We start from the raw sequence: 25,332 nt of genomic DNA, 5'->3' as shown, positions 1-25,332 counted from the left end.
GATGGAAACTATTTGAGTTTTTAAATATCCAAGGCCTTTGCTGTGGTTTCTAATGTGTCTTTCCCAAGTTTCTAATAATAACTTCCTCTGATCTTTCTGGTGGCAGCCAGAAGCTACAAGGGTGATTGAGTTGCTTTTTCTAAATGTAATTTATTGAGTTTTCCTTCATTGGAAGAGATGGCTATTCTTGGACAGTAAAAGAGTTGTAATATAATTGATCTGATTTGTTATTTTCCTTCTCTTAGTCACTATCTATGCATGAGTTTTTAGGGCTTAGGGTAGGAGGTTGGTATAAATAGCAGTTATTTGTCTTCTCTGATCCGCTTCCTCTAAGAATTTTACCTGATTTATGGAAATTTAGTGACAGCTTGAAATAGCAGTGTATATTTTTCTAAGTATGTTTATGCCCTTATTTTAATTCCAGATAGGTGATAAGGGTGCCTTTTTAAAAATAGCCAACTTCTTTGTGCTTTAGTCTTCATTCTTCTTGGACAATAGTTTCTCTAGCTAAAACTAATATTTTCTGAAAGTCAGTTGATTTGTTTACTAAATGTTCATTTTAAAATGGAAGAATCTTAGAGTTGGAAGGAATTTTAGAAATTCTTTATCCGTCCCTCTATTCCCCATTCAGTGAAGAAATGCATTCAGACTGCTTGAACAGGTCTATTGAATTCAGCATCCTACCTCATGGGAATCATCCCATTTGTAAAAGTTCTAATTATACAGTGAGCAAAAATATGTCACCTGTAGTTTCTACTCATTTCTTCTATATGATTTTCTGTAATCAACTGGAATGTCTCTTTCTTTTACACGTTTAAAAATGGTAACATCCTTTTTCTTATAGAGCAGATGTCCACGGTCAGTTCATACAACCTGACTTTCAGGTCTATCATTGTTCATTTATTTTTTCCACCTACAAGAGTTTTTTTGAGAGTCATATTGTGCTGGGCATTGTGCTACCCACTGAGATTACAAAGACCGATAACAATTAGACACTAAACGAGAAAGTTTAGAGTATAATGAGAAAGAAAAATGAAACATAAGAATTTGGTGATTGACGCTAATTAGAAGTATATACTAAATTCTATAGAACACATAGTAGAGGCATCAAAGACATTTTGTTTTCTTAAAGAGTTAACTAAATTGAGACTTGAAGGAAAAGAGATATATGGACTGAGTAATAGCAAAGGCACAGAAATATGAAGTAGTGCAACATATTCATGTGAAATATGGCAAGAGTGAAAGCAGTATATGGTGCAGTGATAGAAGAGAGGGCTAGAGAAGGATTTATAGGTTATAGATAAGGCCCAGATCATAAAGAGTCTTGTACACTTCATGGAATTTGAGCTTTATGCTGAGTACTGTGGATAACCATCGAAGTATGGTAAGTATGGGAGTGACTTGATAATATTTGCATATTAGTCTGATCACCTTGGCAGCAGGTAAAGGGAGAATGGGTTAAAGTAAAGCAAATCTGGAATCTGGGAGCCTAAGTAGGCTACTGAGGTCATTCTGGAAAACCTTTGAGGGGTGCAAATTTGAGGGAATTTGAGGCAGTGGGGAAGAAGGAGAGACCAAGACAATGGCCAGAGGAGATAGATAAAAGAGGTTTGACTGGGCGCGGTGGCTTACGCCTATAACGCCAGCACTTTAGGAGGCTGAGGCGGGTGGATCACCTGAAGTCGGGAGTTCAAGACTAGCCTAATCAATATGGAGAAACCTCATCTCTACTAAAAATACAAAATTAGCTAGGGATGGTGGCGCATGCCTATAATCCCAGCTACTTGGGAGGCTGAAGCAGGAAAATCGCTTGAAGCCAGGAGGTGGAGGTTTCGGTGAGCCGAGATCGTGCCACTGCATTCCAGCCTGGGCAACAAGAGTGAAACTCTGTCTCCAAAAAAAAAAAAAAAAAAAAAAAAAAAGACGTTTATATCTAATGTCCTGATTTTCTAACTTTGCTGGAAGTTAAAAACAAACAAACAAACAAACAAAAACTGTTGCCTGGGGCCTGCCCTGTGAGATTCTGATTAATTGGTATAGGGTGAAGCTTCGGCATCAGGATTTTGAAAAGCTCCCCAAGAGATTTTAATTGTACAGCAAAGTTTGAAAACAACTGATCTGTACATTTCAGGAACTGAATAGGTACTAGTTTTCAATATCCTATTTCTATGGCACCAAGAAGTAGACAAAATGCTCCAGATGTGTTCTCATTAAGTAGGAAAATTACTTTCTTGGATCAAGACACTATTCTTTATTAATGAAGCCTAACTTGGAATTTGTTTCCTATTTTGGCAGTCATATCACATTGTTTCACAGAGTAAGTTTATAATTAACTCGCCTACATGCCTCTGTCTTAGGAATTATGTTAAACAAGGTCTCTTCTAGTCCCCACATTTGCAGTTAATATTTCAGACCTAATTACAGGCCTTTACATTCAACCATGTTTAATGTTATCGTATTAGGTTTAGCGCATGGTTCACTAAATCTTGATTCTTGATTTAAACTCTCTTCCCTTGTCATCCATAGATATAGACATGCCTTCTAAGTCCTCAAACAGGTAATTAATAAAATATATTAAATAGAACAAGGACAATAATTTTTGAGTTTTAGTAGAGTATAGAATCCTCTGCTAGACATTTACGTGTGTGAGTATGTATGGGTGTTTGTGGGTATGGGTTCACACAAGCTTCAGGGTTGGGGGTTACAAAACCTACTTTCCCAGCTTTAAAGCTTGTAGGCTCACATTTAGAGCTCAGATGAAATATTTCATTAAAAGATCCTGGGAGGTCTAGTTGGGTGAATTCTGCTTCTGTGAGTGCCCATAATATTCTCAGGAAGTGTCCTTTACTCCAGAAAAATCTTACGTATTTCTCACCACCTTATCACCACTAGAAATAGCATGAGAATTCTTAAGCTCCTGATTTACAAAAATTCTCAAAGAAGTCTCCTGATAAAGGCCTGATAGTCCATTGAAAGGTATTTGGTCAAAAGGTCTTCTGCAAGCTATAATTTATAATATGTGAAGGATAAAGGTTGGGAAATGACCACTAATATCCCTTTCTTTGGAGAAAAATGCTTTTTAAGCCCTGAATGACTTGAATAAATGCTGTTTTGTTTAAAGCGTTTTGACTTTAACCTCAAGGGTCTGAAGATGTCAGAAGTCCAGCTATCACTAAACAATAAAGCACTTGTTCAACTGACTAAGGAATGTAAATGCCATTTTTCTGACAATTGATGGAAAGCCATATATAAACTGTGAAACCTGCTAATATGCTTTCACTGGATTTCATTTAGAAGAATTCTAGTAGACAGACGCCTTTGACCCAAGGGCTTTTACTATAGACTTTCCTCCCAAAATGAATCTTTTCTGAGTTACAGACTTTAGCAAAAGAGGATTTGTTGTGAAAAACCCAAAGACATTTCTAATCATAGCAAGTTGAACAGGATTTTTACTATGAGTAAAGAAGGAATGTGGCAATTCTAGAGCCTTCCTTTGGAAAACAATTATAAAACTATTGCAGAATTAGAAAACTAATTAAAATAGTCATCTTTAATTTTGATAGTTGAAATTTTTATTAGGCTGTCCCTAATAAAAAAAAGTGCTAAAGAAGATGAAGTTTCTTTTCTGGACTGGTTGTCCCTGTTCGGTTTTTTTGGCCCCTTCTACCTTCTGATATGTCTCACCCCAGGATGTCTCATGCCCTTACATACCGTGACCAGGGCTGTCCTCCCACCCTTTACAGCACTACAATTAACATGTGAAACCTAAGCCTTTGGGCAGCATCCTTCAGGCTCTCTTCTTTGCAGGCTGCATTGAATCTTTTTCTTTCAGCATCCTGGTACAAACCATTTCATTAGTTTCCAATAAAGGGTTCACCTTGAAGGTACATGTCTTATTATTTTATTTTATCCTGAGGGTAATTCACAGAAGAGAATATACAGATGTCCAATAAATATATGCTTGTAGGATATATAACTAGTAGACAGGGTTATGGGAGGATGAATTACCCCAACACAATCTGGCCCACACGTTTTTACCTCTCAATCTTTCTCTCCCATGCTTATTCTCCTCCTGTCACCTGGCTTTCGACATCTCAAGCATGCACCCCTTCAGGGCTTGCACTTACTTTTTTTTGTTATATTGAAAGTGAAACCTTCCCTATCTATGTTATTTAAAATTTCACCCTCTCCTCCCAGATACTCCCCCGTCCCCTCCCTGCTCTGTTTTTCTCATGGCATTTATTACCACCTGACATATGATTGATTGATTGTCCATCTACAACCTCTAAATTTAACCTATATCAGAGCAAAAGTTTTATTTGTTTTGATCATTGCTCTATTCTGTATCTGGAGCAGTGCCAAACAATTAACATCCCTCAAATATTTGCTAAATGTAGAAATTAACCCTTTTGGAAAAGGATCTGGCAATATTTAGTCATACTAAAAATGTGCAGGATAATTTTACTCAGCAATGTTACTTATAGATTAAAGTTGGCTGCATATGATTTTGCTACTCCTCCTATTTATAGGTTTATGTCCAATCCTCTTGAATCTAGGTGGGCTTTATGACTGACTGACCAATAAAATATGATTGAAAGGACACTGCCAGTTTCCAGCACCAGGCCTTAGGAGATTAGCACTTTCCATTTTCTCACTCTTGAACATTTGCTTCTAGAACCAGCTGCCATGCTGTCAGGAAGCCTAAGCAGTTCATGGAGAGGTCTAGGTGGAAAGGAATTGAAGTACTTTGTTAATAGCTCCTGCCAATAGCCAGCAACAACTTGTGGTGTGAGTGAGCTCTCTTGGAAATGAATCCTCTATCTACATTTAGGCTACCCCAGCCGAAGCTGCATGAGTTGTTGTGCTAAGCATTGCCCCAGTTTTAAATTCATAAGTTTTTTTGGTGTGGTTTGTTATCTAACAATTAGTAACTGGAATTCCACTTTTTATAAATCTATCTTATTGAAGTAAGAACCCCAGAAAACAAGACTGGATGTATTTGGGAATGTTTATAACAATGTTCTTCATGATTAAAAACAAGAAAGAAAAAATAAACTAGGAACAACTTGAATGTCCATTCTGTACATTATGGTTTAAAAGTATTGCATAGATCCGTTGTGGACTATATTTGGCTATTTGTTTGTTTGTTTGTTTGTTTTTGAGACAGGATCTCTGTTGCCCAGACTGGAGTACAGTGGCATGAACAAGGCTCACTGTAGCTTCAATCTCCTGGGCTCAAGCCCACCTCAACCTCCCCAGCAGCTGGGACCACAGGCGCATATGCCACCATGCCCAGCTAATTAAATTTTCTTTTGTTTTTTATAGAGACGGGTTCTCCCTATGTTGCCCAGGCTGGTTGCAAACTCCTAGGTTCAAGCAATCTTCCTGCGTTGGCCTCCCAAAGTGTTGGGATTACAAGGGCAAGCCACTGTGCCTGGCCATATTTGGCTGTTAAAACATATGAGTTATGGCTATATATATCAACATGGAAGGATATCCAGAATGTATTGATAAATGGGAACAAAGCAAATTTCAGAGTAAAATGCTTAGTCCAATTTCACGCAAACAAAACAAAACAAAACAAAACAAACAAACAAAAACCTCTATAGGCTGGGCACAGTGGCTCATGCCTGTAATCCCAGAACTTTGGGAGGCCAAGGTGGGTGGATCACTTGATACCAGGAGTTTGAGACCAGCCTGGCCAACATGGTGAAACCTCACCTCTACAAAAGTATAAAAATTAGCCGGGGATGGTAGCGTGACCTATATATAGTTCCAGCTACTCTGGAGGCGGAGGCAGGAGAATGACTTGAACCCAGGAGGCAGAGGTTGCAGTGAACCAAGACCGTGCCACTGCACTCCAGTCTGGGCAACAGACCCAAGATTCCATCTCAAAAAAAAAAAAAAAAAAAGAAAGAAAGAAAACAGTATAAATATGTGTACTTTACATATATTTACATAAACATAAAGCATAAAAAGTATGAAGAATCTACACACCAAATTATTAACGGTGATTTTGTCAAGGAAATAGGATTGCGTAGGGAAGCTAGAAACTGTTTTTTTCTTTAAACTCTTCTATATTGGTAAAATTGCTACAAAAAAGTTACAAAAAAATACTACTCTTGTAATTGAAAAAATATCCTGGGTTTCAAGCAAAGTGGTGGTGATATGTGTGCATGAAGGCAGCTATGTATTTGTTGGGGAACTTTCTTAGAAGTGCTGCTCTGTTCAAGGAGAATGGTTTCTTTGTGGGTGCAAGGTCGGGGAGAGGGCCTCAGGGACTAGTGACACTGAATCCGTTTTCTTCCATTTCTGACAATGGCTTTGTTGGGGGGCAGCAATACAAGTGTGACTAGAAGAAAAAGAGAAAGATATGTTTCTAGTTTATTGTAGTCAGTCCTCCGAAGTGTTAGCAGGGAGGAAATCTTCAATACCGGTATGACAGGGCCAAGCTTTGTGGTGGTTTTGGAACTTGGTTATAGGGATTTCCAAGTAGAAAACAAAATCTGTCTAGTTACTAATTTTGGAAGTTTTCAGACACCTTTGACTCCTTTTTAGGGGATCTTCATAGAAATAGATTCTCAGAGGGTGACTAGTAAATCATTTTCTCTCATGTGGAAGCAGGGGAGAACACTTTTGTAATGTAGTGATTTATTTGCTTTGTGGAGAGATGATGTGAAAGCAGAACTTGCTTTGAAGATTAGGGACCTGTCTTTCATTAGTGGTGAGGAAATGGAAAGAGGAATCAAAAGAACCAGGCTCGGATCCTGGTTCTACTACTGACTAGCTGACTGGCTGACTGACTTCTCTGCGCCTCTGTTTACTTTTCTACATGGAGATATGACACAGAAAGAAAGATTATGCCTTTCATTGCCTATAGAAAATGATCAGAATATTTACTTTCCTACAGGAGTTTATAAAAATAGGTTAAGTCTCACCATTACAGCAGCTAGATGGCACCACCACCTCTAACATTTCTTTTTTAACGATTCAACTGTAATTGCAGCTGGTATAGAATGTGCTGTTTCTTTCCTTTCATGATAGCATCTGTAAAAAGGTATGACTTTTAGATGAAAAGGAATTTAGCTATGTTGCTTTGAGACATCATGGATCTCTCCAAAGGAGATTTAGCATAGATAAACCTGAAGTCTTTAAGAAAACTAAAAGCCGGTAATTATAGAGGATAATCACTGTATTGTAATTGTCCCTTGGGTTTTAGTTGCCCTAATTTCATCAGAGTTCTCTCTTTGTTCCCCAGAAAACATGCTGACAGGCTTAGCCTTAGGGAGTGATATTTTGTTAGCCGGGCAGTGTTCGGTTAGGGAGATTCTGTCCTTACCACATCTCTAGATATAAGGGAAGAGACCTCCTATGCTTTGTTGACTGTAGAATCATAGATTTTTAGCAATTCATGAGGAAGCCAACTTCTGCATTTTACAACTAGGTACATGAGACCCAGAGAATTTAAGTGATTTGCTCAAAAAGTAGTATATAGTAGTCTCAATACTCTTATTCCTTGTTTTTCCACTTGACTGTTGCTGCCTGTTTTTTGTGTATGTGTGTGTTTTTAACTTAGATAGACTGCCTTGGGGGTTACAGCTAAATGGGAATTGGCAGGATTGCTTAATATTAAAAAAAAAAAAAAATCCCATAAGCAGGGTGGAATTTTAAACTATTTTTATCTCCCTTACCACCAATGCGCTTCAAAGAAAGGATGATTTGGGCAACTGGAGAATCGTGATCAAACCCTCTGTGGTTAAAGTTTTCTATTTCTTATAAACACGTTTAAGTAATATTTTGCCTGTCTTACAATATTGTACTGAAAAATTATGTGAGAATTAAGGAGTGTAAAAATTAAGAGTAAAAATTTGGAATTTAGGAACAGCTGAATGTTTAATTATTTCTCTGCCAAAGAAGTTAGTTTTCATTTTTCAAAATTTACTTCTTATTTATAATTTTTTTTCAGTTTGCAAGATGCTGAAGAACATGCTTAATTGGCCCTTTCCCTCTTTAGTCTTACCTTTATCAATTTAAACATAAAAGAGTTGTGCATTCAGCTTCATCCATGCTCTGGTGTGCGTGAGCAACAATTATAGAAGGAGTGATATGCTAGCATGTTGTTCATTTCCTTGTTTTTTGTTTCTTCAAATATTGGGTTACTGAATTATGAATTCCAAGGAGTTGCTAGGATTTTAGAAAGCTGCTTGAAAGACTATTGGAGTTTTATTGGGTTACACTTTGTCTAGTAGTAATATTTTTTCCTTTACATTTATCAAGTCTATTCCTTTCACTAACAATTAAATAATAATTAGTTTTTATTTCAACTTTTTAAGTCCCTATGTACTGTGTTGCAACTAGAAATCACTTTATCCAGAACTCTGAGATGAGCATAGTGAACAGGTTTATTAGGAAATTATGCTGATAGTAATTTGATATTTTGGGGGTAGTGTTTCCTAGTCTATTTGAAAATTATAAGATGTTGAAAATAAACTGAAGGAATGTTGCACGATAATAGTTATATTTATAGTATGTGTTGACAATGAAAATATATAGTGACAAAAAGCAACTATGAATTCAGTAACACTGTTTACCTGACTTTGTATTTTATTAGTCACAAAACACACATATATATTTTTTAAAATAGGAATACTTTGTGAGCAAACTATATTATTCATTTAGTTAACAGATAATACTAGATGCACCTGAGAATTTAGTTGCAGTTTCTCTGAAGCTTCTGGTATCAAACCTCACTGTGGTCTGTTCACCCAGCACAGGAAGACCAGATATCCACACTGAGGTTTGCCGCAGGAGAAAGGTAAGTGTTTATTTGCAGAGTGCCAAGCAGTGAGAATCAGGCAGTTCATACTTAAGACTCAGACTTCCAGAGGGCTTACTGTAAGATTCTCCCAGGGCCTGAAAGCTTAAGATGAGTAACTCCTCCCTTCTCAGGCCCAGTCTCAAGGCGCAACTTGCGCCAGCAGCTGCGCCAGCAAGATAGCAGAAGCAGGAAGAGAGCAGGCGGAAGACACCTACCCTGGCCGGAAGACACGAAGATCGAGAAAAAGGCCATCCGGGTACCACGTAGCAGTTACATCGGACTATGACACTTCCTGTTTACAGGAGGCTATAAGACCTTTGCCCCGTCCTCACTTGGGGCCGGCCTGCACCCAGGCCCTCATTAGAACAACATGTTGCTCCACACCGCCTCGTGTTGTCTGTTGGCTGCTCTCAGGGTCGAAATGATACAAGAACCTTACACTTACAGGTAAGGGTTTTTAAAGGCAGGAAGGCAGAGGTTACAGGTGAAGTCATAAATCAATATATAGAGGCTATACATTGGTTTGACCTAAAATGGTGGGACATCTTGAAGTGGAGGGGCCCACAGGTCATAGGTAGGTTCAAATATTTTCTGATTTGCAATTGGTTAAGGAAGAGAAGCTTTGTTTAAAATCGTGAGGTTAGCAGTAAAGAATGTTAGCTCTGGCTTGTGGGTGTGACTTTCTCCAGGCCCCTCAGGAAGAAATTTAGGAGAAAGGTCAGAGTGCAGTCCTTAGCTCCCCCTTGTCTGAGGTCTCAGTGCCAGCAGATCCATTTGGTGGGGGTCCAGGTTGCTGAAAAACAACTCAGGTATACATGTTAAGATGTTATCTTTAGTTTCTGCAGGGAACCAAACATTCTGGTGATTCTAACTCCTTGGCTATTATTTTAAGCTACTATTACCTTCCCACTTATCAAGTTGTTTATTTACTTTTTAAGGATACCTAGGTGCCTGGAATTTCCCTTGAAGGAACTCAAGATTTTCCTTTATTTTCATGATCATTGTTGGGGTGGTACTCACAGGCCCCTGTGAGGGGTCCCTGCCCTGTTTCACTTCCCCCAAACTGTAAGTTGGAAACACTGTTCTAGAATGATAAGTATCTCCAAGTGAATCAAGTTTTAACAATTTGTATTCAGCAGCAGCTAAAATGTATTGGGAGCTTAATATGTTCAAGGAACTATGCAAAATTGCTTTATATGTATTAACTAACTTAATCCTCATAACAGTCTTATGAAGTAGGTGCTACCATTGTCTCCTTCTTATAAATGCAGAGCGGGAAGCTTAGATGGTTAAAATCACTTTTTCAGGGTCACATATTTTCAAAGATAGCCCCAGATAAGTTCAGTGCATATCCTTGGTTAAAAACCACTGGTCTAATTCATCTTCCTTATTTGTATTTGAGGAATTTGAGTTCCAGATGGGAAGCAGGTTACTCCTATGCCATATCTAATATTAAAATCTTGGCCGTCAACATAAACTGTTTTTTTTTTTTCTGTTTTCAGAGATTTACAGAGATAAAAGACTCTTTGAGTGGCTTGCAATCTGAATAGGGAGCTAGGACTTGAGCAGAAAAAACAGAAATAATAAAAATAACTAATGCTATGTGGAGAAATGAGGGGTAGCAGAAAGAAAACATATTTAATGGCGAGAGACATCTTTAAGGTAGGCTTCAGAATGGAGGCAAGTTTTCAAAGAAAAGCAGAACCTAGTGAAGCCAGAGAGGAGTGGGAAGTTCTGTAGTCTGGAGTAGGAGTATGAGAAAAAGACAGGAAGGTGGGAAGACGAACAGAAGTTTGGGTTTGATGAACAGAAACATTCTAGTTCAGGTGAGTGTCTTTTAGGGGACAAATAAAAGACCAGTTATGGAAGTGGGTAGGGTTTAGATAGTAGCCTCTTGTGCTGGACTAAGAAGTTTGTGTATTTTCCTATAGGAAGTGGGAAGCTATTGAAAGTTTTAGAGGATGAGTAACTGGTTAAAATATTTCCATGCCCAGTGGCTGAGTTTGAGGGTGGGGAATTGGATTCACTTGATGGCTTTGGGATCCTCCTTCAATAGTAGTACAACTGGCTTGGAATTAAGAGTTGGAATGGTGAGTATAACTTGCCTGAGATGAATTGTCAGACACAGACTCTGATAGCAAATAAGCAAGGAGAGTCTTGCTCAGGACCATCAAAGCAGTGCCCTGAACTACTTTCCATGGTGGAACTTCTAATATCTGTGTTTAAAAAGTTAGTATTCTTAAATTTCAAGGAGGATTGAGGAGGTGTTTAGAATTTAGTTCAATGTTTTATGTTTGTTTGTTACTATCTGTTCTTGCTCTAGCTAAGTATGCTGATATGTCATTATATGGACCTCAGGACTTTTCATGTGGTGAAATTGATCTGGCTCAGAAAGAAAAGTAATAACTCTTCAGGAAGAATTTATTTATTTTTGTTTATTCACCCTTGTGGTTTTAAAAAATTAAATAAATATAGATCCACATGTGGCTATAGAGAATAATACAGAGAGATCTTGTGTACTCCTTACTCAGTTTTCTCCAATAGTAACATCTTGGAAAACTAGAGTTCAGTATCACAGCCAGGATACTGACATTTATTCAGTGAACATACAGAACATTTCCATCATCATAAGAATCTCTCATGTTGTCCATTTATAATGGCCATATCCAGTTCCCGTCTGCCTCCAACACCACCTTAACTTCTGGTAACCACTAATCTGTTGACTATTTATATAATTTTGTTTTACACACACACACACACACACACACACACACTCTCTCTCTCAAGTAAATTGAACAATACACGATGTAACATTTAGGGACTGGCTTTTTTCACTCAGCTGAATTCTTTGAAGTTTCATCCAGGGCATTGCATGTATCAATAGTTTGTTCTTTTTTATTACATTCTGTAGTGATTTTGATGTATCTCTTTGAATAACTTGTTTAGTGATTGCTCCATATATCACATTATGTCTTCATTACTCTTCACAGTCTACTGGTATTATCACATTATTACTTCAAGTGAAGTATAGAAACCTTACCTCCCTTTAAATTTTACTATCCTCCCCTATTTGCAACACAGTTGTCTTAGATACCTCTTCTGCATACATTTAGAATCACATCAAGTAGTGCTATATTTTTTTGCCTCAGCCATCAAACATGATTTAGAAAACTCCAGAAAAGTCTGTTGTATTTACCTATATTTTTGCTTACCATGTTCTTTCTTTTTGATGTTCCAGGTTTCCTGTTTTATAAATTTCTTTCTGTTTAGACCATTTTCTTTAACTGTTCTTTTTTAGTAGAGTTATTGGTGACAAATTATCTTAGTTTTCCTTCATCTGAGAATATCTTGATACCCACTTTATTCTTGAAGGATATTTTCACCCAATATAAGATTTTGGGTTGACAATTCTTTTCTTTCAGTTCTTGAAAAATGGCATGCTATTTCCTTGTGGTCTCTATACTTTAAAAGTAATAGTTACACTGTCATTTGAATTGTTTTTTCTTATAGGTAAGGTACATCTCTTTTGCTGCTTTCCAGACTTCTTCTTTAGTTTTTGACATTTGACCATTATGTGTAATAGTACAGATTTCATTGAGTTTATTCTATTTGGAATATTCTCACCTTCCTAAATCTGTAGGTTTGTATTGTTTTGCAAAATTTAGGAAGTTTTTGGTCAACTCTTATTTCTTCAAGTATTTTTACAGCCCCATCCTCTTTTTTCACCCCTTCAAGAATAAAACATGAAAATTAGATGTTTTGTTATAGTTCCGAAGATCCCCTAGAATCTGTTAACTTATTTCAATCTATTTTCTCCTTATTGTTCAGACTGTTTAATTCCTATCATCCTGTCATCTAGTTCACTGATTTTTCTGTTTCCATTCTGTGGTTGAACCCATCACTTTTTTAAAAATTTCAGTTATTATATTTTTCAGTTCTAAAATTTCCATTTGGTCCTTAATTATATCTTTCACCTCTTTGCTGAAACTTTAAAAAATTTCTTTGCTGAGACATCCTATTTTGTTTCAAGTGTATTTGTAATTGCTCATTGAAATATTTTTATCATGGCTGCTTTAAAATTTTTGTCAGATAATTCTAAGATCTCTATCGTCTCACTGGCATCTGTTAACTATCTTTTTTCATTTAGTTTCAGATTTTCTTGGTAATTGGTGTAATGAGTAAGTATCAGTTGAAACCTAAACATTTAGGCACTATGTTATAAGACTCTAGATCTTACTTAAATCTCTGTTTGAGATGGCTTTCTCTGACACCAAGGGAAGGTTGAGTGCTGCTTTGTTACTGCCAGGTTTGTGTAGCAGTCCATTCAGGTTCCTCAGTTTGGATACACTGGTAACCAAAGCCATATACTTCTTGTTACTACTGGGCAGGAATGGGAGTTCCAGATCCCCTCTAGTCTGCACTGATACCTTCCTAGTGGGGAAGGAGGACATCCTTGATGCTCCCTTCCTAGCTACTACTGACATGATGGGGAGAGGATGAGTGGCCTCATTTTCTCCTGGAGAGTGATGAAAGTCCTAACTTTCCAGTAGGGCTCCTCTGACACCACTCCAGTGAGAAGGCAGAAGCATACCTCATTACTGCCCGGTGGGTAGAAGTATGTTCCCATGCATCTCCATTGCTCCCCAGGTGGTCTCCATTGACACCATGGGTGTTTGAAGGGAGCTGGCTCATTAGTGCTCAGTGGGGAAATGAATGTCCCACTTCCTACTTTACTACTATGATGAGGGATATGGAGATGCCCTGTTACAGCCTGAAAAAAGTGGGTTTTTGCTTGGCTTTTGCTGCTGATGGTGGTGGTGGAGGGGAGTGGCAATGGTGTTTGACGAGAGTAGAGCAACTATTTTCTAAACATTTTCTGCCTCTTTCCAGGACCTTTGACTAGAAAGAGCAGACTTTTGTTGTTGTTGTTTTATTTTTGCATTCATTGGTGTTTTGGGGTTGCTGACTTCTTTAGCTGCAAATGCTGAATATATGAGGCAATGAGAAAATGCAGGGAACTCATCACTGTATTGTCACTCAGATCCTGAGGTCCTTAGCCTGTCTCCCTTTTCTTAACCTGTTAGTCTCTTTATATAAATTTTACATATGCAAAGGTTTTAGTTGTATTTACTTGGATGAATACAAAGAAGAACATCTACTCCATCTTCCTGAAAGGGGAAGCCCTGTGAAAAATTTATTTTTAAACATTAGTCTAGACCTTTAGGGTAACAGATGTTCTGAAATCCATAATTTATAAGTTGTCCCCTTTCATACTGATTTATGCTTTTAAAAATTAATAAATTTTCTTTGTGTATATTTGAGTTACTACTTTTTAAGTGAAACATTAAAATGGGTGCTATTAAAAAAGAACTTTTGGTTTTAAGTGACCCTGCTCTCTAAGTCAGTTGACACTTAGCTCTCTAACCCAGTATTTATTATTCTGTCTTGCTGGGGGCGGTCAAAGAAGTCTCTGAGAATCTAATTAAAATAATATGCCGTTTGCTCCTCAATTTTGCTTATGATTTAGGAAGTTTATATACAGCATATAGAACCCTGGTAAACAATTCACTTTCTAAGTATTGGTAACATAAGAGCTATGAAACTAAGAAAACCCCAAGAATGGAAATGAAAAAAATGATGAGGAAATACTGGACTCAGGCCTCTGTCTTGAGGTAGGCTGGGCAATACCTATAGCCCAGCTCTATGGTAAAACTCTATTTGATTAGCCTACGTGAAAAGATGACTCTTCTACATACTGGAAAGAGCTTCTGTCAATTCCTATAAATGCAATCCTTAAAGGTAGTGGAGCTACCGTTCTAGGTCTTCCTTATCTCAGTGTTTATACTTCTTAATGTCATGTCTTAAGCACACACTGAATATTTTTCTATTTGTATATTAACAGCAGTTTGAGGAATTTCCAAATTATGTAATGGTCATATCCTTACCTTTGGCTGACCAAAATTTGGCATAAAATAAGCCATTATGTGAACAAAAATGATATGTTAGTAAGGACTGATATTTTTTTTCCCTCTTGAACAAAAGACTGAAATAAAGTGTTGGATGACTGTTGAGGAAAGACTGCTAAAGGAAGGTTTTTCATTTGTCTATTGCTATGTGATAAACCACCGCAAACTCAGTAGTCTAAAAACACAACTATTTATTCTCTCATGTTATCCTCTGGTTTGTCAATCTAGATGGTACTTCTGCTGGGATCACATGATCGCAGTCATACAATGACTTGACTGGGGCTGGCAGTTAAATGTCCTCCCTAATACTTCTGGCAGTTGATGCTGCCAGTCAGCTGGGGTACCTTGGCTCTCCTCCATATGCCCTCTCAGCCTCCACTTGGTGAGACTGGACTCCTTGACAGCATGGTGTTCTCACAGTTACTTCCAAGAGAGAGAAAAATAGAAGGTATAAGGTCTCTTAAGGCCTGGCCTTTGAAGCCACAGTGTTATTTCTACAAATCAAAGGCCCAACCCAGATTTCCGCAGAGGAGAAATAGATTCCGTGTCTTGATGGGAAGAGGGGCAAAGTCACACTGCTAAAGGGCATGTGAGATGGAAGGAATAGTTGTGACTATATTTGTTAACAGTCTGCCACAGGGGACAGAGAAGTGAAATGCTGATGAGGTCGAGGAGGGTTGCAATGAGTGGTAGGGTGAGCTGCTGACACAGGGCCATGTGTCCTGGAGAAAACTCGAGATATGAATAGCAGCCAAAGAAAAGAGTGTGAAGCAGTTGGCAGGGAGACTTTCCATGATGACTTTAGACAGCCCTAGGGACTGCTCATTTTGACTGAGCCAATGGACAGAACTGTGCTTTTTTTCTAGAGTTTTCCTTTTATTGGACACAAAGACCTAAATCAACAGGCTGCAGTTCGATCTGGATACATAATCAGCCGGGGACAAAAAGGTTTTCCCAAGCTAAGCACCCCATGGGCTTAAAAAATTCAAATATGAAATGAAGCAGTCTGCAAAATACCTATTATGCAAACATTTTGTAAGCAATGAAAAAATGAAGACTAGGGGTTTTGCAAAGTAAGTGATCATTTTGGTGCTTAATGACCCAGTGGATTATCACATTAGGTTTAGCAAACTAGCTCTAAAGGGGATGTTGTGGCTATTTCTTGGTAAAAGGTGGCACCGTACCATTTAGTATTGTGCCATCTTGATTACTTAGGTGAGAAGTTTATATCAGGTATTCACTTCTGGAACAAGAGCTTTGAACAGAAATGTGACTATGCCTGCAAGACAGAGTGAATGCCTAAGAATGATATTTTGGGGGATTAAAAGAAAAAAGACAAAAAAAAAAAAAAAGAGTAGATGCAGAATCAGCTATATCTAGGAGAGACATGTACATGATTGATTCCATGGCAAGATTCCAGTACTCAGTGTATGTCCAGTCATGTGTTTTACAAGGCTAGCTTTTAAAGTTTCACAATTTGGGATCTCTGAATTCTAGGTATGCAACCTTACTCTAACACAGCGGTAAGAAACAGCCTAGTAAATAAATGTAACTGAAGTATGGCAGTGATTGCAGACAGATGTCAAGACCCACCTTATTGTCCTACATGTATTTTATTCCTTTAATGGGAATATATTGAGAGTATCAGCAATAAAGATAAGCCATTGTCATAGAAAATAACCAGATAGTGCATATGGCTGGTTTTATAAATATATGCAATAGCAAAGAATTTTAAGGAAAACTTACTACAAAAGAACATCCTTTCTGACTCTTTTCTAAGATGTGAAATTTTACCACTAAAGCAATTCTCTTTCCCTGTTCCCCTCTTCCTTTTCCTTCTAATATTGTTTTCTATAGGTTTTCACTTTTAAAATGCAAATACTGCTGATATGTTACTATATCAAGCTTCATGATATAGTGGAAATCATACAGGCCTTGATTTCTGACCCTGTCTTTACTATCTGTGTGATTACAGGAAAGTTACTAAACCTCTGTTAAATTCATTGGGTTTTGTGAGGATTAAGTGCTATAAAAATTATATGTATATTGAATAAATATGTATATGATGTTATGTACATAATTATTAAATATATAATGTATATGTTTATATTATATATGTTATAATTATATGTAGAGAGAGAGAGGGGGAGAGAGAGAAATGGCAAATAGTACATGTTCAATAAACTTAAGTTTCTAGCTTCTCTTAAAAAAGCAAGTTAGCAGAATATTTGGGCAGTACTTTCTTTCACTGCTTTTTTCCCGACTTTAAGGCAGAGGTTTTTAACTTGGGGTCCATAGGTAGAATTCAGGGGCTCTGGGAATTTTGATGGGGAAAATCACATCTTTATTTTCATTAGCCTTTAACTGAAATGCAGCATTTGCTTCAATTATAAATATAGGTTACAAACCACAGAAATATTGGCAATATCAGTGACTTTGTCACCAACAGAAGTCATAGATACTTTCATGTAATGTTATAAGTTAAAGAAATCTTGAAACATGATTTATGCTCATGTCTGCTTTGAAGTTGTGATAGTTATTAGACTGCCGCTAGATATTATTTTTTGCATTGATAAAGATGCACATGACAGTACATCACAGTTTGTTTAGTGATTGATAAGTGTATTCTGTGGTAATTGGTTTCATTTTAAATTTTATGTATTTTATTTTGCATTTAAAAGCATTATTTTAAAACTGGGTCATATGCAGTGAAGGAAAATGATGTTGCTTGTACTTGTTCATTAGTGGTGTTTCTGATACCAACTTTTGTTTATTGTGAGGTTTAATCATTTAATCACTTACTCTTAGGGTTATCAATTGACTGTAGACATGACTGCCTTTTAGCAATTCACAATGTTATTGTTCAAAGTAATTCTCCACAGTGATTCAATTTATTATTGAACAATTAAAATTTTTATGTATGGGAGACTTTAATTAAACTATGACATATCTATAAAATAGAATATAAACCAGTATAAAAAGAAATAAGGAATAACTATATATACTGCTATGAAATGATTTCCGGGATATGCTGTGAATTCAAAAGAGCAAAATGAAGACATAAGTATATAGTATACCACATTTTATCTAAGAAATAGGATATGTAAATATAAAATAAAAATCTATGTTAGCTTATTTTTATCAAAATGGCCTAAATGCAGTGAGATATTCTAGATACTGGAACAGAAAGAGGACGTTAATGGAAAAGCTAATGAAATCTGAAAAAAGTTTATAGCTTAGCCAATAGTGTGCCAATGTTACTTCTCATTTTTGACATTGTACCATGATTGTGTAAGATGTCAGCATTAGAGGAGGCTGGCTGAAGGGCGTCTAGTCCTCTCTGTGCCATCTTTGTGACTTTTCTGAAAGCCGAACATTATTCCTAGTTTTTAAAACAAGAGTGAAAATATGAACAGATAAATAAGAAACTAATAAAAATATTACTTACTGAGCGAGAACAGGATAGAGACAATAAGAGTAGAAACTAGAGGCCTCTAAATGTATAGTGTTTTATAAATTTAACTCTGGAAGTATGTAATGTTTTAAGTAATCGTAAAACAAAAGTGAAGGGAATAAATTTCTTAAAATCAAAAGCAAAAATAATTAAAATATAACTACTTTTTGCATCGCTGGCTTAATTACACAGAGGGGAATTATGTCAAGTGATTTTAAAACAGATAATTTGCCTGCACACTCCTAGTGGGATGTATACTATGGCCAAAACAAACTGTAAAAAAATCTGTTTTGAGTAATTGCATACTAATATTAGCAGTGTTATTTTGAACCCATTATATATGTACATATATATGTATATGCATATGTATATGTGTCTGTGTGTATAATATATAGTAGTATAACATAAGCAAAGTATGTTTATGTCATTGCTAATCAGTATTTTCAGTACAATAGACAAAAATAAAAACATAAAATCTTCAAGAAGTAAAACCCCTATAGTCATGTACATAAACTAGGAACACTGGGATGAATTCATGAGAATTTTCTCTTAAAGGTATCAAAGGAAATATGATATTCTTTTACTGATGATTAAAAGAAGCAAATTAGAGATAAAGACATAAATAAGATAATTAAAAGACATAAATAAGGTAATTTATTGGTGATTAAAAGAAGCAAATTAAGAGATGCATACGTAAATAAGGAAAAGAAGTCAGATTGAAAAAAATCATTAAATCAGCACAGTGGTCTCCAGTATGCAAGGCACTGTGGGGAATAGTGGGAAAAGGATAGTTTGCTCATTATAGCTATTGTCAAATGGAGGAAAGAGATGCTTAGGAGGTAATGAGTATGGGGCAAACCATCCCTTTATACTTAATCACTGAGAATATTACACTAAAATTAACGATACTGACAATTATGATTTGAATTAAGAAAAGCTTCAGTCATGACCATATCCTCTTTTGGAGAGCAGTCAAATGTTTTAATATATTAGAAAATAAATAAAACACACTTCAGCATTTGAACGTAAGTTCAGGTATGTAAAAATTTATGTGTGTGGCTTGCCTTATTCCCAGATGATACTGCAAAATGAAGTGTGGTTATATTTGGAAGCACGTCTACATATGAGCTAATGTCCCCTATTGATTTGCACCATGTGATACCTTAAAGTATCTTGGTAGGAATAACAAGCGTCTAGTCTGAGTCTATAATTATGAAAGGAATTGGCTGATAAGTAGTTATATGAATCCATGTGTCTCTCAGAATGTAAGTGCTGCCTGAATAGGTCATTGCAAGATGATCAGGGTTGTCTAAATATACAGTTAATCTCCAAATGAATCTGGAGTATCTCCTCCCCTCCCCACAGTGCCTTGTACATTGGAGACCATTGTGCTGATTTAATTAACTATTTTTTTCAATCTGACTTCTTTTCCTTATTTATGTCTTTATCTCTTAAAAAGTAGTAGCACTATAGTTCGCTTCACATTTTAAACTTGGGATTTATTGTCACTAGTCTCAGATATCAATGACAGAATAGCCTTAGTTGAACTTGTCCTTATGTGAGATACTCAGACCCTGATGGCTTTCTTTTTTGGTAGAATGGTTAATTTCTTTAATTATACTTTACTGCTATCTGTTTTCTGGGGCCAAAAGTAAAGAAATATACTGAATTGATAGATCCCATTATAAGGAGAACAACTGATCTTATTTTTCAAATAGGGCAGAAATGTGCTCAATTGTATAAAATATATTAATTCTTTCTTTCCTAAATATCTATATACCAGGCACTAGTCTAATACTGTAACATGCAGGGGTGAATTACACGTGGAGAGTATCCCTCCTCACACTCTTGCCTATTCCTACCATTTTCCTCTATGGTCTGAAATTCATCGCATAGTTGTAATGCAAGTGCCATTCATGTATTTTAACAAGTTTTTAAAAATGCATATGTATCTGGAGTTGGTAGAAGACTAGCCCCTTAGTGTTAGCAGAATCAGATTACTTCCCTTCTAACAGCTGGAATGAACCTCATTGATGGAATAAACTTTGTCTTAAAATGAGCGTTGTGGAAGAAATTGTTGATTAATTTGGCACATTAAATATTTGTAGTATGGACATTTGGACACCTAGAAGACAGATGAGAGCAGTGAGTGTCTAAGGAATCTGGGGTAAGGGAAAGAAAGGAGTAAAGAAAGGAAGATCCATTTCTAAGGACAAACTGCTTTTGTCATTGTGCCACAGACTGACTTTGTAGCCTACCCCAGAGCCAATTCTCTTGGCACCTCGTCTCTTGCTCCACTCTCCCTCATCTCTCCCCTTGACCTTCCCTTTTGTTGAGGCTGTTCTTTCTTTAGGATATATCAATCAGAGTATCCTCACAGTTTCCATGTTTACAAAGCTGTCAGAATGATATTTTATAAACCTAAGCCAAATCATATTACTCCACCAATTAAAACCTTCCAGTGGCTTCCCATTTAGAATAAAAATCAAATTCCATACCTCAACCTCAAAAGTCTGCTTCATCTGGCTTGGGCCTGTTCTGTGATTATTATCTCCCACTGTCTTAGTTGTTTTATATTGCTATCACAGAATACCACAGACTAGGTAATTCACAGTGAACAGAAATTAATTTGGCTCACACTTCTGGATGCTAAGGAGACCAGAATTGAGGGGTTGCATCCAGAAAGGGCTTTGTTTTTCTTTTCTTTTCTTCTCTCTTTTCTTTTCTCTTCTCTTCTCTTCAGATGGAGTCTCTCTCTGTCACCCAGGCTGGGGTGCAATGGTACAATCTTGGCTCACTGCAACCTCCACCTCCCAGGTTAAAGCAGTTCTCCTGCCTCAGTCTCCTGAGTAGCTGGGATTACAGGTGCACACCACCACACCTGGCTAATTTTTGTATTTTTATTAGAGATGGGGTTTCACCATGTTGGCCAGGCTGGTCTCGAACGCCTGACCTCATGATCCGCCCATCTCCGCCTCCCAAAGTGCTGAGATTACAGGCTTCAGCCACCATGCCTGGCTCAGTGAGGGCTTTCTTGCTGTGTTACAACATGGCAGAAGGCATCACATGAGTGGGAGACAGCGGGAGATCAAACCCACAGCCTCAAGCCCTTTTATAGTAATTGGCATTAAAATGTTCATGAAGGCGGAACCCTCACGACCTTCCCATTGGGCCCCCTTTCCCAACATGGCTGCATTGGAGAGTAAGTTTCCAACACATGCTCTTTGGGGGACACATTCAAACTACAGCCCACACTGTTCTGGTGCTTTACCCATGCTGCCTTTCTCTCCGTGATTTGGACATCCTGAGTATATTCTTAGTTGGCAGATCTCGGACTTCTTTTTTCTCTCCTTCTCTTGACTCTTTCCCTAGACCTTTGTATGTCACTAACTCTCATGTTAATCTCTAAATGGAAACACCTTATTTTTTTTGTTTCCTTGTTTGTTGTTTCTCTGATATCATAGGAAAATAAGCTCCATGAAGGGAGAGATCTATTCTGTCATGTTCTCTGCTGTTCATTAATGATGTGTTAAATGAGCAAATACAGTACATTTTATTGTGATTAATTTTACTTATTATTTTAGGGGAATACCCTCTGTCAGCAGTGCCTCATTTTCATTTAGTTTCTCTCTTTATAAAAAGGCCAACATTTTCAAATAAATATACAAATATATGCACAAGCTGAATAAAACTTTGCCTTATATTTAAGTCTCTTTAATTTGGGGGAAGTTGAGATGGTAAAAGAGCAGGCAGCTCTCTTTTTCTTACAGTTCGTATTTGTGCTAGAAGGCTGAAAAGTATTCTTAAGTGTCTTGGATATGTTTCCTGGGGCTCAATCACTGTTAGCCACAGAATGTTATCTGTTGTTGAAGAAAAAAATAGGCAAGAGGAATGTCAGACCAGCTGTATTGCTTTCTATTTTATGTGATTTTTTATTCTTACTGCGCTATCCTCCTTCTCACTTCTATGTCCTGTAAGTAATTTGGAAGCTTCTTAAGAATGAAAATGGGAACGTCTATTTTTATTTCCCAGTGGTGTGTAGCACAGTGCTAGAGAGTAAATAACCACTATCACTTTTTCACTAAAAATTAATATTTAAGTTTTACATTGATCTTTACAGTTTAGCAAGAAATACATCATTTATTACAAAAACCCAGTGAAGTAGTAAGGAAGATATTAATTGCTTTTCTTTTACCGATTGAAAGACAGATTTCAGAACGTACCAGAGTTATCTGAGTTCACTCAGCTAGAAGTGGCTGAGCTGGGAGTAGAGACTCTGGAGGGTGTTCTGTTTCCTCTAAGTGCTCATGTCTCTGTGACACATTGTTACTGATGATGGTATTGCATACAAATTAAAAGAGGAAATAACTTCATATAAGATTTAGTGCAATACTGTTAATTCTTTGATAATAAAGTGAAAACATGGATTAAGCATTTGACACAAAACTCACATACAATCTCTCAGATACCAATGAGGCCTCTGAGACTATGCTGGCATTTTAGATCAATAGTGGAAGAACAAATGGTTCCAAGGGGTCTGAGCCTTCAAGCCTTACTGTCTTTTGCAAATTCGCTTATCAGCTGCTGAAAATGCCACAGAATTGCCCTATCATTAGAGAATATAATAGTATCAAAGAATTTTGCTTTTTTACCTCTAAGAGAATTTTGAAAAACTATTTTTTTTTTTTTTTTTGAGACGGAGTCTTGCTCTGTCGCCCAGGCTGCAGTGCAGTGGCGCGATCTCGGCTCACTGCAAGCTCCACCTCCCGGGTTCACGCCATTCTCCCGCCTCAGCCTCCGAGTAGCTGGGACTACAGGCGCCCACCACCACGCCCGGCTAGTTTTTTGTATTTTTAGTAGAGACGGGGTTTCACCATGTTAGCCAGGATGGTCTCGATCTCCTGACCTCGTGATCCACCCGCCTCGGCCTCCCAAAGTGCTGGGATTACAGGCTTGAGACACCGCGCCTGGCCTTGAAAAACTATTAACCTCCTTGCATATTTTTGACATTCAAAATTTTTGTTATAAATAAAATGGTTGACCTGGAGCACTGGCTCACACTTATAATCCCAGCACTTTGGGAAGCTGAGGCGGACGGATCACGAGGTCAAGAGATCGAGACCATCCCGGCCAACATGGTGAAACCCCCCTCTACTAAAAATACAAAAATTAGCTGGGCATGGTGGTGTACGCCTGTAGTCCCAGCTACTTGGGAGGCTGAGGCAGGAGAATCGCTTGAACCCAGTAGGTGGAGGGAGGTTGCAGTGAGTTGAGATGGCACCATTGCACTCCAGCCTGGTGACAGAGCAAGAGGGCATCTCAAAAAAAAAAAAAAAAAAAAAAAAAAAAAAGAAAGAAAATGAAGTGAAATAGTTGCAAATGATGGAATTGTCACTGTATTATTATAAATACTGACATACTAAAGTAAAACTACTATATGACTTTTTAGAATATGTTCAGTGGCATATAAGTGCAATTTTATTAAAAGGCAATCATATATTTTAAAATACTTGCATAAGCTCTTTTTAATAGTTGGAAATTTTATATCTCTCTCGGAACTATAATTTTCATTCCATTTTTTTTTTATAAATCATAATGTAAATAGTTTTATGCTTGCTTTACTTTATGGATCACTCATTACATACCTCTTAAGACATATGTCCATTATTATAAAATTTAAAACAGTTAATTTTCTGTGAACATAAGTCTCTACATATTTAAAACATTCTCCTGAATTGCATTATCATTACAATATTATTACTACGTGATTAGTACAAGATAAATATATTATATATTTTTAAAATAATATATAATTATTAACATAAAATAAAATTGTCTTAGGCATACTTTATTACCATTATTAGATGGGGCAGGTGTTTTCCCAATCAATTCATGTGTCTGTGTTTACTATTTATTGCTAGGATGAAATGGGATTTAGCATCAGTTTTATTTCTGTTAATTTTTAAATGCATAGATGCTGATAAATCTCATTCATACAAATAAGTAGATAAGAATGGAATGGAATAAGTTTGTTATAGCAGTATTATTCAGTGTGATATTAGGGCAGTATTCACTTAGTTCTTTTTTTTTTTTTTTTTTTGCAATAAATGCCAAAATTCATGTAAGTTAACTTTCATAAAGATTAATTTTAATGATTTATCAGCTGACAAGTTAATTTTGGCACTCCTTCAATTTTGCTCAAAACAAAGAATTTGAAACCATCTTATTTTCCAAAGGTTTTGCTTCCCTGTCAGAATAATTCATTTTCTAAAAGCTGATACTGGTATTTGAAAATGTTGCTTTGCTTGGTGCCACAGAAGTTTTGACATTTGTGGGCCATGAACTAGGGTAAGATTCTGGATGGGTAAAAAGTTTACCTGTTATCAGGAGAATCCACTCCCGATGTTTAACGTGGGTTCTTTTCTATTTCCTAAGTGTCTCAGCTGGGTTGAGAAATAAAGGGAAAGAGCACAAGAGAGAGAAATTTAAAGCTGGGTGTCCGGGGGGAGACATCACATGTTGGCAGGATCCATGATGTTCCCCGAGCCGTAAAACCAGCAAGTTTTTATTAGTGATTTTCAAAAGGGGAGGGAGTGCATGAATAGGGTGTGGGTCACAGAGATCACATACTTCACAAGGTAATAAAATATCACAAAGCAAATGGAGGCAGGACGAGATCACAGGACCACCGGATGAGGTGAAATTAAAATTGCTAATGAACTTTAGGGCACAGATTGTCATCGATAACATCTTATCAGGAAACAGGGTTTGAGAGCAGATAACCTGTCTGACTACAATTTATTAGGTGGGAATTTTCCTCATCCTAATAAGCCTGGGAGCGCTATAGGAGACCGGGGCTTATTTCATCCCTTCGACTTTGACCATAAAAAACAGGATGCCTTAAAAGGGGCCCATATATAGGCTTACCTTCAGGGCGTATTCTCTTTCTCAGGGATGTTCCTTGCTGAGAAAAAGAATTCAGCAATATTTCTCATATTTGCTTATGAAAGAGGAGAAATATAGCTCTGTTCTGTCCGGCTCACCGTAGGCCAGTTCAAAGTTACCTCTCTTGTTCCCTGAACATCGCTGTTATC

The 25,332-nt window shown here is 37.1% G+C and overlaps 1 protein-coding gene across 12 annotated transcripts in view; it reads left to right on the top strand.

Annotated features, from left to right (window-relative positions):
* LOC110743440 overlaps positions 1-25,332 on the top strand; it is a 167,289-nt gene that overhangs the window by 74,729 nt on the left and 67,228 nt on the right. For 10 of the 12 annotated variants that reach the window (XR_002522479.2, XR_002522473.2, XR_004183682.1 and 7 more), the window contains exon 1: positions 5,894-9,265. The exons of 1 other annotated variant lie outside the window; for it this stretch is intronic. The gene's annotated coding sequence lies outside the window, so the exon portion shown is untranslated. Of the gene's footprint in view, positions 1-5,893; positions 9,266-25,332 lie in introns of those variants that run through there. One more of the 12 variants, XR_002522474.2, reaches the window with a different exon arrangement.

Source organism: Papio anubis, chromosome 5 (assembly GCF_008728515.1).
Source record: "Papio anubis isolate 15944 chromosome 5, Panubis1.0, whole genome shotgun sequence".
Classification (NCBI taxonomy): domain Eukaryota; kingdom Metazoa; phylum Chordata; class Mammalia; order Primates; family Cercopithecidae; genus Papio; species Papio anubis.
Note: the sequence above shows the minus strand (reverse complement) of the source record. Positions and strands in the feature narration are given on the sequence as shown.